The 14,531-nt window shown below is 42.0% G+C and overlaps 1 protein-coding gene across 2 annotated transcripts in view; it reads left to right on the top strand.

Annotated features, from left to right (window-relative positions):
* KCNH8 (potassium voltage-gated channel subfamily H member 8) overlaps positions 1–14,531 on the top strand; it is a 960,407-nt gene that overhangs the window by 537,039 nt on the left and 408,837 nt on the right. The gene's annotated exons all lie outside the window — the stretch shown is intronic.

Here is a 14,531-nt window from a genome sequence, read left to right as displayed (position 1 = left end):
TCAGCTGAGGTTTTACTTTGCTTCACCTCAAGGAGGGTCTTCGTCAGAACTCCGATCAGCAATGGACCCTTCGTCGCTTTTGCAACAAGCTTCGGGCTCATCAATTTCTTCCAACACCAAATAGGTCCACTCAGGGCTACGATACAGTCTGTTTTGTTTCTTTACTCTGCCGCCCTTTCGGATGGATTTTCCTCGGGCTTCTTTTCTTTCACTTTCAGCCCTTTTTCGGTCCTTTAGTTTTTCTTCGACTGTTTTTATTCTTATTCTTAGTCTTTTTACATATCGGGGTTCATCCTTCTTTTCGATCCTTTTTGTAGTCGAGGAAACTTGCTCTTCCTCGTGAACTCTTTTGCTTTTTCTTCTTTGTCGCACTATTGCTTCAGCAGTGTCTCTTTCCCTTCCTGTCTGACAAGTTCCAGGTCTTTCATCTATTTCTTCTGCCTGGTCCTTAAGCTGACCTAGTTCAGGTTTAGACTGTATTTGATCTTCGTTTGTGAGTGATTCACTGGACTCCTCTTCCTGAACACGTTCATCTATTACTAACTGGCCTTGTTCATGCTCTTCGATCTCTTGATTTTCTTCCGCATGAACTTCTGCTTTGACTACTATCTGTCCCTTTCCAGTCTCCTCTTTCTCAGAAGGAGTGTCGATGACTTGATCTGTCCCTACTTGGCCTATTCCCTGATCAGATTTTATGATGGCTTTGATGATCTGACCTTCTTCTTCTTGTTCTGACTCACCTACACTGTCCCACTCACTACCTAGGTAAGAGTATTTTCTGGTTCTTATTGGATCAAGAACCTGGTCATCAGCAGGAAACCATTCAATTTCTTGACTTGTGCCTGGTAGTTCGATGTCAGCGGGATCCGGACCCTCTTCTGGAGTCTCCTCAGCTGGTCTACCTCCGGCTTCAGTCGCGTTTTCTCCAGTCACCTTCTTCGTGTGACTTGCATGGATCCACTTTGGTACACCAGCACACTTCACAGCAGTTGTGGTGACAAGGATCACTTGTCGAGGCCTGCCCCACTTCGGTCCAAGGCAACTCGTCCGGGTGTGTTTCTTTAACACCACCCAATCACCTGGTTTCAGATTGTGTGCTGGAGTTGTAGGCCATTCGACAGCAGTCTCTCCAATCTGGTGAGAGATAGAACGCACTTGGTCACCCAACTGCCTACAGTATTCTAGCACCATATCATCAGAAATACTTAGCAGTTTGTGTCCAGGTACCCATGCCTGTCGCATCATTCTTCCCATCAGCACTTCATGGGGGCTTAGGCCTGTCTTTCTGTTTGGAATACTTCTCAAGCTCATCAGTACCATGGGCAAAGCTTCTATCCAATTCATTTTTGTGGAGTCACACAGTTTTGCCAGCCTGGACTTGAGAGTGCCGTTTATCTGCTCGACTATTCCAGAAGCCTCTGGATGATAGGCACAGTGCAGTCTTTGCTCCATTTTGAATGCTCTGCAGAGTTCCTTTAGGACCTCGTTTGAAAAATGTCCACCTTGGTCTGTTTCAATCGTCTCAGGAATTCCAAAGCGTGGTATCAGTTCCCTAAGTAATAATTTAGCTACAGTCAGGGCATCATTCTTCTTTGCTGGGTAAGCCTCCACCCACCGGGAAAACAAGCAAACTATGACCAGGACATATCTATATCCTTTGCACAGGGGCATTGTTATGAAGTCTGCCTGCATCCTAATGAAGGGACCTTCTGCTCTCCCAATGGTACTTTGCTCCACTACTGTCTTCTTTCCTGCATTGAATTGTTGACACACTAAACACCTCTGACAAAGTTTGTCTGCTGTGCTCCTGAATTTTGGACTGTAGAACACCTTTTCAAACATTCGGCACATGGCATCCCTCCCAATATGTGTTGGTTCATGTATTATCCGTGCCATTGCGGTAACCAGTCGTTCAGGTAGTACAGGCTTACCAGTCACGTGAACCACAACACCATCTCCTTCCCTTGGTCGACATTCATCCTGCCTCCACATGTCCTTTTCTTTCCTGTCTGTGGTCTGTTGTAGTTCTCTCAATTCATCCCATGTTCCCAATCTTTCAAACAACATCAGTTGGCAGCTGCTTTCACCTCCCCATAATTTAATTAGGAGGGACATTTTGTGTCGGGCGCAGTACTGGGCAATTTGGTCAGCATATCTGTTTCCGGCTGTCACCTCGTCATTTCCAGATCGGTGAGCCGCACACTTGACCACAGCCAATTCTTTGGGCAATTGGATGGCTTCTAGTAAGTTTTGTACTGGTTTTCCATTACGGATAGGAGAACCTGAGGAAGTCATGAATTCTCTTTGCAACCAAAGCTGGCCGAAGTCATGAACAACCCCATAACAGTACTGACTGTCAGTATAAACAGTTACTCTTTTGTTTTTCCCTATTTTACAAGCTCTTGTTAGAGCAATGAGCTCCGCTACTTGAGCAGATTTAACTTCGCAAAGATAGGAAGCTTCCAGGGTCTTTTCCAAAGTGACTACAGCATAGGCAGCACTCAAACCTCCATTCTCATGTCTCAAGCATGAACCATCCACAAACATTTTGAGGTCTTCATCAACCAAGGCCACTTCTCTGATATCAGGACGGGGTTTTGTGCTAAATTCAGTCAAGTCTATGCAGCTATGGTCAATTTCATCTCCTGCCTCTACATCAATGGGAAGGGGCAATAGAGTGGCGGGGTTTAGAGTATTACATCGGGAGATTATGACATTTTCTGCACCAATGAGAATCCTCTCATACTTAGTCAGCCGACTAGGGGTGAGATACTGTGTCTTTGTTCGGGTGAGCAAGATCACAACTGAATGTGGAACAAATACAGTGACAGGATGTCCCATCACAATGTTCTCACTTTGCTCTAGACTAGTACAGGTAGCAGCTACTGCTTTCAGGCACCCAGGTAGTCCAGCAGCCACTGGATCTAGGGCGGCCGAAAAGTAGGCCACGGGACGTCTAATCAGACCATGTTCCTGGGTTAAGACCGAGAGCGCACAATTGTCTCTCGTGTCACAGAACAGTTCAAAGTTCTTCGAATAGTCAGGCATTCCTAAGGCTGGAGCTGTGCACAGACAATTTCGCAATGTTACCCAAGCAGTCATGCATTCATCATTCCAACAAACTGGGTCTTCCGCTCCTTTCTTTGTCATGTTAATCAAGGGTTTAGCTATAGCCGCGAAACCCACGATCCACTGTCTGCAGTACCCCACAACTCCTAGGAACATTCTTACTTCTTTCTGGGTTACTGGTAGTGACATTTCTCGAATTATTTTAATTCTTTCTGTAGTGACTTTCCGGATCCCTTTCTCTATTTGGTGCCCCAGATATTTTACTGAGGTTTTGCAGAACTGTAATTTGTCTGGTGAGACCTTATGTCCTCCTTTTCCTAGGTGATTCAGCAAGGCAATGGTATCAGTGACACAGTCGTCTTGACTTCTAGATGCTACCAGCAGGTCATCTATGTACTGTACCAGGACAGACTCTTTAGGCAGTACTAAGGATTCAAGACATTTCTTTAGAATCGATGGACTTTCGGTGTACCCCTGGAGGACACGATTCCAGACATAGACCTGGCTGTTGAATTCAAAACTGAAAAGGAATTTGCTTTCTGGATGCAATGGGATGGAAAAGAACGCATGGCACAAGTCTATGACAGTGAACCATTCCACATCCCAAGGAATTTGATACAGTATTACTGCGGGGTTAGGCACTATGGGACAGCAAGGTACTACAATTTGGTTTACCTTGCGCAGGTCCTGCACTACCCTATATTTTCCGCTAGGCTTCTTAATTCCAAGTATGGGTGAATTACAGGGACTGCTCATCACTTCCTGAATGATGTTTGCTTTGAGCAATCTGTTTAATTCCCTTGCGACTCCTTCTTTCACTTCTGCACTCATTTTATACTGTTTGGTATTTGGGTATACAGCATTTGCTTTTATAGCTATTTTAACTGGGTCTACATTTGCCATTAAGCCTACATCTTTCCCAGTAAAATCCCAAACTTCAGGAATTACGCTTGATTGCAGTTCTTCAGGTAGACTTTCAATGGTCATGGGCTTAATTTCTGTGTCGGGCCTTAGTAACATCAATTTATATAGGCCATCTTCATCTGGGGTCTGGATTTCAACACCATTTGGTGAGCAAAAGATGGTGCAACGCATTTTGCATAGCAAATCTCGTCCTAATAGGTTTACAGGACTGGAATCACAGACCACAAATCTGTGCATTTCCTTGAAATTTCCTATGGAAATTTCCATAGGTTCTGTTACTGGAGTACTGATTATCTGATTTGAAACTCCCACTACTTGGATAGCTTCTCCCGAGAGGGGTAGGTTAGGAACGTCCGCTGTTCTCACAGTGGAACGGGTAGCACCAGTGTCCAACAGAAAGGTGACATCTGTCCCTTCAACCTTTCCTTCAATGTATGGTCCAGTCTGGTCTACTGGTAAGGAGGCGTAAAGCACGCACTCCTTGTCCTCCCCTCTCAGGCCCCGTCAGTATTGATCATCACAGAGAAAAGTATAATTTAACAGGTACTGTGGAATGGGTGCATTTCTTTCATTCTCTCCTTCCCACACTTCGACCCTTTCATTCTGTTGACCCTGATTCCTATAATTCTGTCTAGGTGCGCGTGGCACCGGGGGTTGATTTACCTGCTGTTGGGTCTTTCGGATCCCCTCTTTCTGCACCTGTGGATTTAAACCATTTACGGGGGCATTATCAGCCTGCGAATGCGGACATTTATCTCTCCAATGCCCCATCTGACCACATCCGTGACAGGGGAATTTTCCCATAGCCTCTTCTCTACTCATTTTTACCCGGGGCCTGCCTCCACCCACAGCATTCGGATTTGGAGCATTATTACTGTTAGTCATTTTACTTAACTGTTTTTCTTGTTGTTCAGCTAACTTCACCTGAGCCCACATTACTTTCTCCTTTAGGGCTTTCTTTTTGTTCTCGATCTCATCTTCGCAGTATTTGGCATATTTGAGAACATCATCAATGGGTTTCCCTTGCCAACTGATTTTGTTATCCCTAATCCACTGGGATATTTCAGGTCTTAATCCTAACACGAATCGATAACTGAAATGGGTCATATCCTTCATGTCCACATTATCGATTCCACTGTAAGTTTTGAACACCTGTAGTAACCTTTCATAAAAGGAGTGGACTGATTCATCACGCTCTTGGGTAGTTCTATCTATTCTGGTCCAATCAGTTTCTTTTGCGGGCACCTTCTTCTTGAGATACTGTATGACTTGCTCATACTTCCTCATTACTTCAGGTGCGGGAGCTCCTGTGTGCTCGTCTCTCGCATATTCTTCGCTAGGCCAATCAATTTCAATTTTGCAGTCGGTCCACAAATCTACAGGGACCACAATGTCGAAAAAACCATCCAGGTCTTTCAGAAGACATTTCTGAACTTTTATGAAGCGTTCGACCTGTCGGTACCAATCAACGGGTTTCTCCCGTAATTTTGGAAAGTCATTGGTAAAAGATACTATATCTTGTCTGGACCAAGGGACATGGACATATTTTCCCCCTGGGACTTCTCTCATGGGACATAATTTTTCTGGTTTGTCAGCTTCTTGTAAGACGTACTCAGCAGTCCGTGGTCTCTCCTTGCTATCCTCCTTTTTCTTTGCCCATCTGGCTTTCCACTTGTCCAGATCTCCCCATTTCTGTGCTAAGTTTATCAGTTCTTTAATCTGCGTCTTCTTCCCTGCGGTATTCAGGTTTTCTAGATCTTTGTCTGAAAATTCTACCCTATAGGATTTCTGTAGTACTTTGGATCTGCTGATATCTATTCCCATACATACTGCCGTGTCCATTAATTTGTCATAGTATATTTTTGCGTTCCGAGTAAGGTGTTTGCACATGAACAACAACTCATCTTCCTCCCGGACATTCAATCGTTCTAAGCCCACATTCCCTGCGCTCAGTTCCTCTAGCTCTATTCTTAGTTTATAAATATCTAGTGGTTTTGGATGAGGGGTTCCCTTTTCTAATTCTCGGGTCCATCTTTCTATTTCCTCGGGAGTTACCACTGTCGCACTTTGAGTTCCTGATGAAGACTCTATTAGTACGTCTTTGTTCCCAGTCTGAGTTCCCATTCGAGACATACTAGGTCCCTGCTCCCTATTAGGCAGATCCATCAAGGAAGCCATGGACTCACATTCACTTGCTTGGTCATCAATAATGAGTGGTTCCCTTCTGGGCGGGGGCATCATCGGGGTTATGACTGGAGTTTTTGGAGTATTCATTCTGTCCCCATATAGGGGAAAAACTGGACCAATGGTTACTGGGATCGTCAGGGCTTCAGGATTTGGATTAATCTGAGCTATGGCATGTATGAGATCATTCCGCTGTCCTCTCAGGGCATCCCTTTCCTGCTCATGTAATACTCGATTCATGGGGGGATCCTGTATCATTTGGGGTACTAGAGAAGGATATAAATTCGGAGCAGATGGAGTGGATAAAACTGATCTTTCCTCACCAAAGGGGTTGTAATTCGGGACCACGGGGTCTGGTCTACCAAATCCCTCTCCTCCCGCTCTTTTCTGTTCTATCCCTGTGGAATCGGCTTCACTAGTGCTTCTTCTTCCTGAAGGTCTCAATGGAGTAGTTAAGCTTTGAGATCTGGTGTCTTCATTATAAGGCGGGGGACCTTTCATAAATAAGTCCTCTAAAAATTCATCTTCCGATTCACCCAGGGGCATCATGTGTCGGGTTTTCTCAGTACATTTCTTCCCTCCCATCATTTCATTAGCTCCGAACATGGGGAATAACCCTTCTACCATCATATTTTGTCTCCACTGTTTCAATTTCTGCTCCTTGGTTTCTTTTACCATTTTTGGATACCATCGGGTCACTCCCTTGTCCATTCGGGGTCTGTCTCGCTCTAGAGCCTCAATTTCCCATTCCTCTAAAGCTTCATACTGAGTTAATCTAGGTCTGGGATGTAATTCATTCATTCGGGTCCTCAGGTTAAATAGGACTCTCCCGTTAAAAGTACCATCAATGGGAAAGGCTAAAACTCCATCCTCCGCAGTGTACTTTACCCAGTTCTCTAACCATACACAGGTATGATACCCTTTTTCTAACATCATGAAAGAGGCTGGAGTATCTGGCGGAGGAATGATCACACCCTCCCTAGTTCGTACAGGTTTGTCAGTTTTGAAGAAATTCTTTATTTTGCTGGCAAATGACATTTTTCTCTTTCCTCCGTACATGTTGTGAGGTCTGCCTCTGCTCATCAACTCTTTATGACACCCTAGATTTCGTGGATCAGGCAGAAAATCAGGGTACCACATACACCGCTCGTAACAATCTATAAGCTCGGTGCGGAAAATTTTTACTTCGTTTGTGCTTCCAATGCTAGCGCGACTCCAATTTCTCAACAACCAATCAGTACAGAGGTTGCAAATGTTCTTGACCAATGGGTGCGCGGCCTTTCGCGAGACGCGTTCTCACGCTCAGGCACTCACCCCTCCCTTACAATTTCGGCTTCACTACACACCCGCTGGTTTAACCAATACCAGCGCGGCACGGAGTGACGTCAGAGCAGCCCTTCGACTGACTCCCTCCTTCACAAGGTAACGGAAACTTTGTATTTTCTCTAAGGTGCTATTGTTAATTTTAGTCAACAACGTGTAACATTCGCCATTGTGTAGGAGTGTTCTAAAGAGATAGAAAGTTCTTCTTTTACTGCAAGTAAACCACTTCTGTCTACTTTTCATACACTTCGGATAGACTTCTCTTGCCTACCCTCACGCAAGCATTAGAAAACCTGCTATTACCCAGTCTCATCCACTTCTTTCCGGGATATATACTAAGCCTGGGGTTCGTCAGCGTTTCCCTTTGCTATCATACAAGCTCCGATGACTCTATTACTCCCTTAGTGTGACCCTTACTAGGTGATATCAGACCAAGGTTTCTATCAACAGTCCCGTTACTTTCATTCATACAGTTTTCCGAAAAAGACCTAATTAGCGCTTCCAGTTCCACTTGAACCATGCACTAACCTTTCCTCCCTACAAATGACCTCAGAACGCGATGGATTCTACTCACCATCCGTTATACAATTCCCCGGGGATTTCAGACAACACTCAACAATCACACACAATTGGTTAATAAAACATATAATATTTAGCAGCAATACATATATAAAATCATTTAAAACAATTTTGAAATCGATTTCTTTTGCAAAAAATATTAAGTAACACAATCAATATTAAAAACAATTTTAGCAGCACATTTATTTTTCACGGTTTCTTTTCTAACTATCTTATCTACCTATCTTACTAGTCCTAACCATTCCTCTGCTTACCAGAAATTACTGATAGAGCGCGCGGGTCACCCGGGTCACTTAGATTACCAAATTTTCCACGCACTGGGCCCTGGCGTGCATACGATGACAGTGTTTTGCAATGAACCGGGTGAAACCTCTATCACGCTACTATCAGTAATCGAGTGGGCGACTCTTACACCACTCACTATTCATGTACCTGACTTACCACAGGCACGTTACTCCTGACGGATCAGGAGCTAGCAGGGGACAGGTGATAAGGGTTTTCCTACAAGGGAGAAAATTCTAATTTACACATTTAATACCTTTAATATTTCTTTAATGTATAATGACCACAGACACCTTGATGGTTTTAAGGGTTTTATATAGTATAAGTTTTAGAACGAAAATGCCATTACAAGTAGGCAAATGCAAAGTAATCCATCAATGATTAGTATCAGGACCAGAATGTAACTATGGATGAGAGTGAGTATCATAGAGTAAAAGGGAACACTATAGGGCATGAATCGTAAGGAACATTTATTTAATACAGTTTAATCTAGGGCAAGGACGTGAGGAAAACCTAATGTGTGACCTAATAATTTTATACTATTTCCTAAACCTTATGCTATCTTTCTAATTTCACGGCAACCATGCTAAGGGAAAGGGAATAAGTGGAACAATCTAGATAAACAGTCGGGCTTAACAATGTCCTATGGGAAGGGTAAAAGTGGAACATTCACTAATAATAAATTGCATGAAATTACATTCAAAGGAGATATGGAGAATATCACAGGCAAGATTTGCTTTAATTAGAAGAGGAAAAGTTGAGGGTATAGTATAGACAGACACCTATGCCAATATTTACCTAGGTGAGAATGAGGACTAACCCTGGCCACGGGTCAGTTGGGGAAAGAACGGGACAAGGACCCTCAAGGATTCAGGAAATACCAGAAGGTGAGCAGGTACAGCTCATGGACAGTCAGGACAGGATACCCCTCAGGTCTGGGTCAGGACTGGGTTCACCAAGGCACGACCAACCCCTCACAGCATCGGATGCAACGCCAGCGTTACCCCCTCTTCTGCACGGAATCCGTCAATAACCCCGATTGGGTTTTCGAATCTCCCAGCAAAGTGCTTCGCTTAGCACTTAGGACTAATTTCCACCCCTTGGAGTTTGTGGAAAGTTTCAGGCAGAATGCTCCGCAGCACTCTGTATCAGGCACCTATAGAGTTCGTAGGGTCAGTGACAGGTCTGCTACTCGGACAAGTCGGACAATTTCTCTAAGCTAAGCTAGGCTATATATACAGTTTTAAGTCCCCAAGACCACCCATAAATGTTGCAAAATGACAAAGTCCCATCTTCTGATTGGTCAAGGGAGGTGGTTTAAGACATTTGTCACCACCTATATTTCTATTACGTAATTCGCTCCCCCTAGCATCTGGGTTCCCAGGCATACGTGTGGGAAAGTACAATAGTGAAACAAAGGTTTGCAACATTGTTGCGCATTTCAGAGTAAAAATAGCAGGTCTTCAAGGGCAAAGGTGCTCCTGGAAAGGATAGTCCCCTTTTCAATGGCCAACTGGCCAGGTTCCATTGCTGCACGTCCCAGATCTTTGATCACGTGATGAGGGATACGTCAGCTTCAAAATGGATCCCATCCCCACTTCAAGGCCCTCATTTACGCGGTACATGAAAAGTAAGCGAAAACAAATTAATAACACAGAATAAAATGAATACACTGTACACCATGACCAACTACTCTTAATCCCTCATTTTATAATACTTATAGCATTAAGAGTTAGTGCAGAAAAGATGCATAGACAAAAGCAGCTTAAGATAGCATGAAGCATGATTAGTGACAAGCGGCCATTTTAACACCACTGCGCGTGAGCGAACTTTTCCCTCCAGATTGCGAGTGCGTCACGTCACATGGGTATGACCTACGCATGCGCAGACTGAATTTCTGCAAAGCGGCCATTTTATTAATGTGCAAGCTTGATTACGATGAAAAACACATAGGCAAGCCTCCTAGGGACACCCGTGTGTTGGGGAAACACAAATAAATGACAAACAATCGGAGTTAGTACAGTTATGATTTAAGGCGAGGTTCATGAAAGAGAGCAAGTCGCGTTACGTGCGAATCCTTGCTCCATCAGCACCTCATTAAAAAGCATTGTAGTTAATAGAGGGTTTTAGGACTTTAGTTACATTATAAATCATTTGTTGATGGTACCATACTCGTTTTAGGAATTGTGGTGGGTTCTAAGGTGATTTTACCATGTGAAAAAACCTTCTGCTGTGATATCATGAATATTGTTTGAAAGAAAACTAATATCTCATGATTTTCCCACAGTGGTTTGGAAGGGGATCTATAAGCTAAACTGAAAGCATATTTTCTGTAAATTCACATTATCTTTCTCAGTCATGTGAAAATGAAGTCTGACATTCTCAGTAAAACATGTACATCCAACAAGGACAGAGACTGTCAGTTGATTCCTTTGTGTTCTACTGCAGCCTCCTAGAGTGTTCTAAAGAACAACTAGAGCACTAACAGTCCTACTTATTACAAAGGTATGGCACACCTGAAGCCATCTTGATTGGAATAAAGTGGTAACTCTTAAAACATTTAATTTGAAAAGAACCAACATGAGGGGGTATATTTTGCCATAGAAAGTATGATTAGTGCTGCAGAATGAAAAATTAGGGCACATTTTGAGTGACTTCTCAAATCCTTTTCTATTTCATTAAAACATTCTGACATGCAGTCTCCCAAAATGGCCACCAGAGACAAAAGAGCCCAAATGTAGCCCAAATATCACCCAGATGTAGCCCAAGTATAGCCCAATGACAGAATGTCCCAGAGTGTTCTAAAGAACAACTAGAGCGCTAACAGTCCTACTTATTACAAAGGTATGACACACCTGAAGCCATCTTGATTGGAATAAAGTGGTAACTCTTAAAACATTTAATTTAAAAATAAACAACATGAGGGGGTATATTTTGCCATAGAAAGTATGATTAGTGCTGCAGAATGAAAAATTAGGGCACATTTTGAGTGACTTCTCAAATCCTTTTCTATTTCATTAAAACATTCTGACATGCAGTCTCCCAAAATGGCCACCAGAGACAAAAGAGCCCAAATGTAGCCCAAATATCACCCAGATGTAGCCCAAGTATAGCCCAATGACAGAATGTCCCAGAGTGTTCTAAAGAACAACTAGAGCGCTAACAGTCCTACTTATTACAAAGGTATAGCACACCTGGAGCCATCGTGATGGGAATAAAGTGGTAACTCTTAAAACATTTAATTTAAAAAGGAACAAAATGAGGGGGTATATTATGCAATAGAAGGTATTATTAGTGCTGCAGAAAGAAAAATTAGGGCACATTTTGAGTGACTTTTCAAATCCTCTTCTATTTCATTAAAAAATTCTGACATGCAGTCTCCCAAAATGGCCACCAGAGACAAAAGAGCCCAAATGTAGCCCAAATATCACCCAGATGTAGCCCAAGTATAGCCCAATGACAGAATGTCCCAGAGTGTTCTAAAGAACAACTAGAGCGCTAACAGTCCTACTTATTACAAAGGTATGGCACACCTGAAGCCATCTTGATTGGAATAAAGTGGTAACTCTTAAAACATTTAATTTAAAAAGGAACAAAATGAGGGGGTATATTTTGCCATATGAATTATGATTAGTGCTGCAGAAAGAAAAATTAGTGCACATTTTGAGTGACTTCTCAAACCCTCTTCAATTTCATTAAAAAATTCTGACATACAGTCTCCCAAGATGGCCACCAGAGACAAAAGAGCCTAAATGTAGCCCAAATATCACCCAGATGTACCCCAAGTATAGCCCAATGACAGAATGTCCCAGAGTGTTCTAAAGAACAACTAGAGCGCTAACAGTCTTACTTATGACAAAAGTATGGCACACCAGAAGCCATCTTAATTGGAATGAAGTGGTAAGTCTGAAAACACTCAATTTAAAAAGGAACAACATGAGGGAGTTAATTTTGCCATAGAAAGTATGATTAGTGCTTCAGAAAGAAAAATTAGGGATCATTTTGAGTGACTTCTCAAATCCTCTTCTATTTCATTAAAAAAATTCTGACATGCAGACTGAAACATGCACTTTGAATACCAGCAGCAGACGTCCCTGGTGAGCAGTAGCTTTACTACAGTGATCTAATGTGCAACTAGAGTGCTAACATTCAGAATTTATGGCAAATGTGTGACACATCTGAATGCCTTCTTGATGGAACCAAAGTAAACAAGCATTGAAAATGCAATAGATCTCGCCCTCGTTTAAGTTAAAGCCATTCTGTTTGTAATGAGGTGGCTTTTTAGCTTTGCTTTTATTAGTGTTTTTTCAACTTTCATGTAAATAACATGCATCTGTATGCATATAAGTATATGTATGCATGCATTTATGTTTGTATTTATATAGATATACAGATGATATATGTTTATATATGTATGTATATATATATATTCACTGAAAAAACCATAGGTTATAGACCATATATAGTTAGGAATTAGCATTTACAAAACCTTGAAAATTCACTGAAAAAACCATAGGTTATAGACCATATATAGTTAGGAATTAGCATTTACAAAACCTTGAACATTCACTGAAAAAACCATAGGTTATAGACCATATATAGTTAGGAATTTGCATTTACAAAACCTTATTTTACTCACACAAAACCATTGAAATTCCATATATAGTTAGTTGCACTAACTATATATCGCGCACCCGCAATCCACTGCTGATGATGTCACATATTACATCATTCATGACATGGTCAGTGACATCACTGATGACATCACTGATGACATCTCAAATGACATCACTGATGACATCACTGATGACAACATCCAGTGACTGTATGTTTCTGTAAAGTTAAAATATGTCTTACATATTGAAGAATGAGTGGATGTATAAGTGTCTGGATGAAGGATTTAGAAGGTGCATGACTGACTGTGTGAGTGATTAAATGTGTCTCACTGAGTGCATGGGTTAGTGACTAAACTGTCTTAATTTGTGCATCATTATGTCTGTTGTTCTGTAAACTGTTGCATGTGTTGATAAGTAGCTATATGAGTAACTATATGGGTTATTGATTGGTTGCCCAAGTATTTGTATGGGAGACTGAGTGTGTGTGTGGGTGGCTGGGAGGTGTATGACTCTGTGCATAGATGTGTGAGCAGTTGATTCACTAGATGTATGGTTTCAAAAGTGCATGTGGAAACAGCTGTATGGGCGGTTGACTGTGTGCATGAGTGTATTGGTGAGTGAATGGATATCTCAGTGCTACATGTCAAAGTAAGTACATATGTAAAACACAGTACATGTGAGAGTTGACATATAGAAATAACTGTGCATAAGAGCCAGTGAATGTGTGAGTGGCTGTATGAATCATTGTGAACTTGTATCAGGGATTGTATAAGAGAGTAAATATGTGTTAGTATATGTTTGAATAAGTAAAGTTTGTATAACTGTATAGTTGAGGAAATGGAGGTGTGATTGATTCTTTGCATGACTGACTAGGTGTGTGAGTAACTCCATGGATGAGTGACAGTCTGTGAGTGTCTGTTTACACTGATTGTATCTAAGGTTATATTAGAGTCTGAAGAGGTTCATCGTATTATCACATGAATGATATCATCAGTGATGTGATCAGTAATGTCAAATGAGATGTCATCAGTGATGTCATCAGTGATGTCATTTGAGATCTCATCAGTGATGTCATTTGAGATCTCATCAGTGATGTCATCAGTGATGTCACCGACCATGTCATGAATGATGTAATATGTGACATCATCAGCAGTGGATTGCGGGTGCGCAATATATAGTTAGTGCAAATAACTATATATGGAATTTCAATGGTTTTGTGTGAGTAAAATAAGGTTTTGTAAATGCAAATTCCTAACTATATATGGTCTATAACCTATGGTTTTTTCAGTGAATTTTCAAGGTTTTGTAAATGCTAATTCCTAACTATATATGGTCTATAACCTATGGTTTTTTCAGTGAATATATATATATATACGCATTGGTTGTTATGTGTATTCCTGTTGAATGCTGGTAGAGAGAGCTGCTGAGAGGCAGGTATCACAACAAGGCTGACATACAAAGAATCCTAATCCCGGGGATGTGACTACCGAAGAGCGGAGTGCTCGAGTAGAGGCATTAGTGTCTGGCAGCCTTAGATAATGGCTACCGCTGTTC

The sequence above is a fragment of the Lissotriton vulgaris genome, chromosome 10 (assembly GCF_964263255.1).
Source record: "Lissotriton vulgaris chromosome 10, aLisVul1.2, whole genome shotgun sequence".
Lineage (NCBI taxonomy): Eukaryota > Metazoa > Chordata > Amphibia > Caudata > Salamandridae > Lissotriton > Lissotriton vulgaris.
Note: the sequence above shows the minus strand (reverse complement) of the source record. Positions and strands in the feature narration are given on the sequence as shown.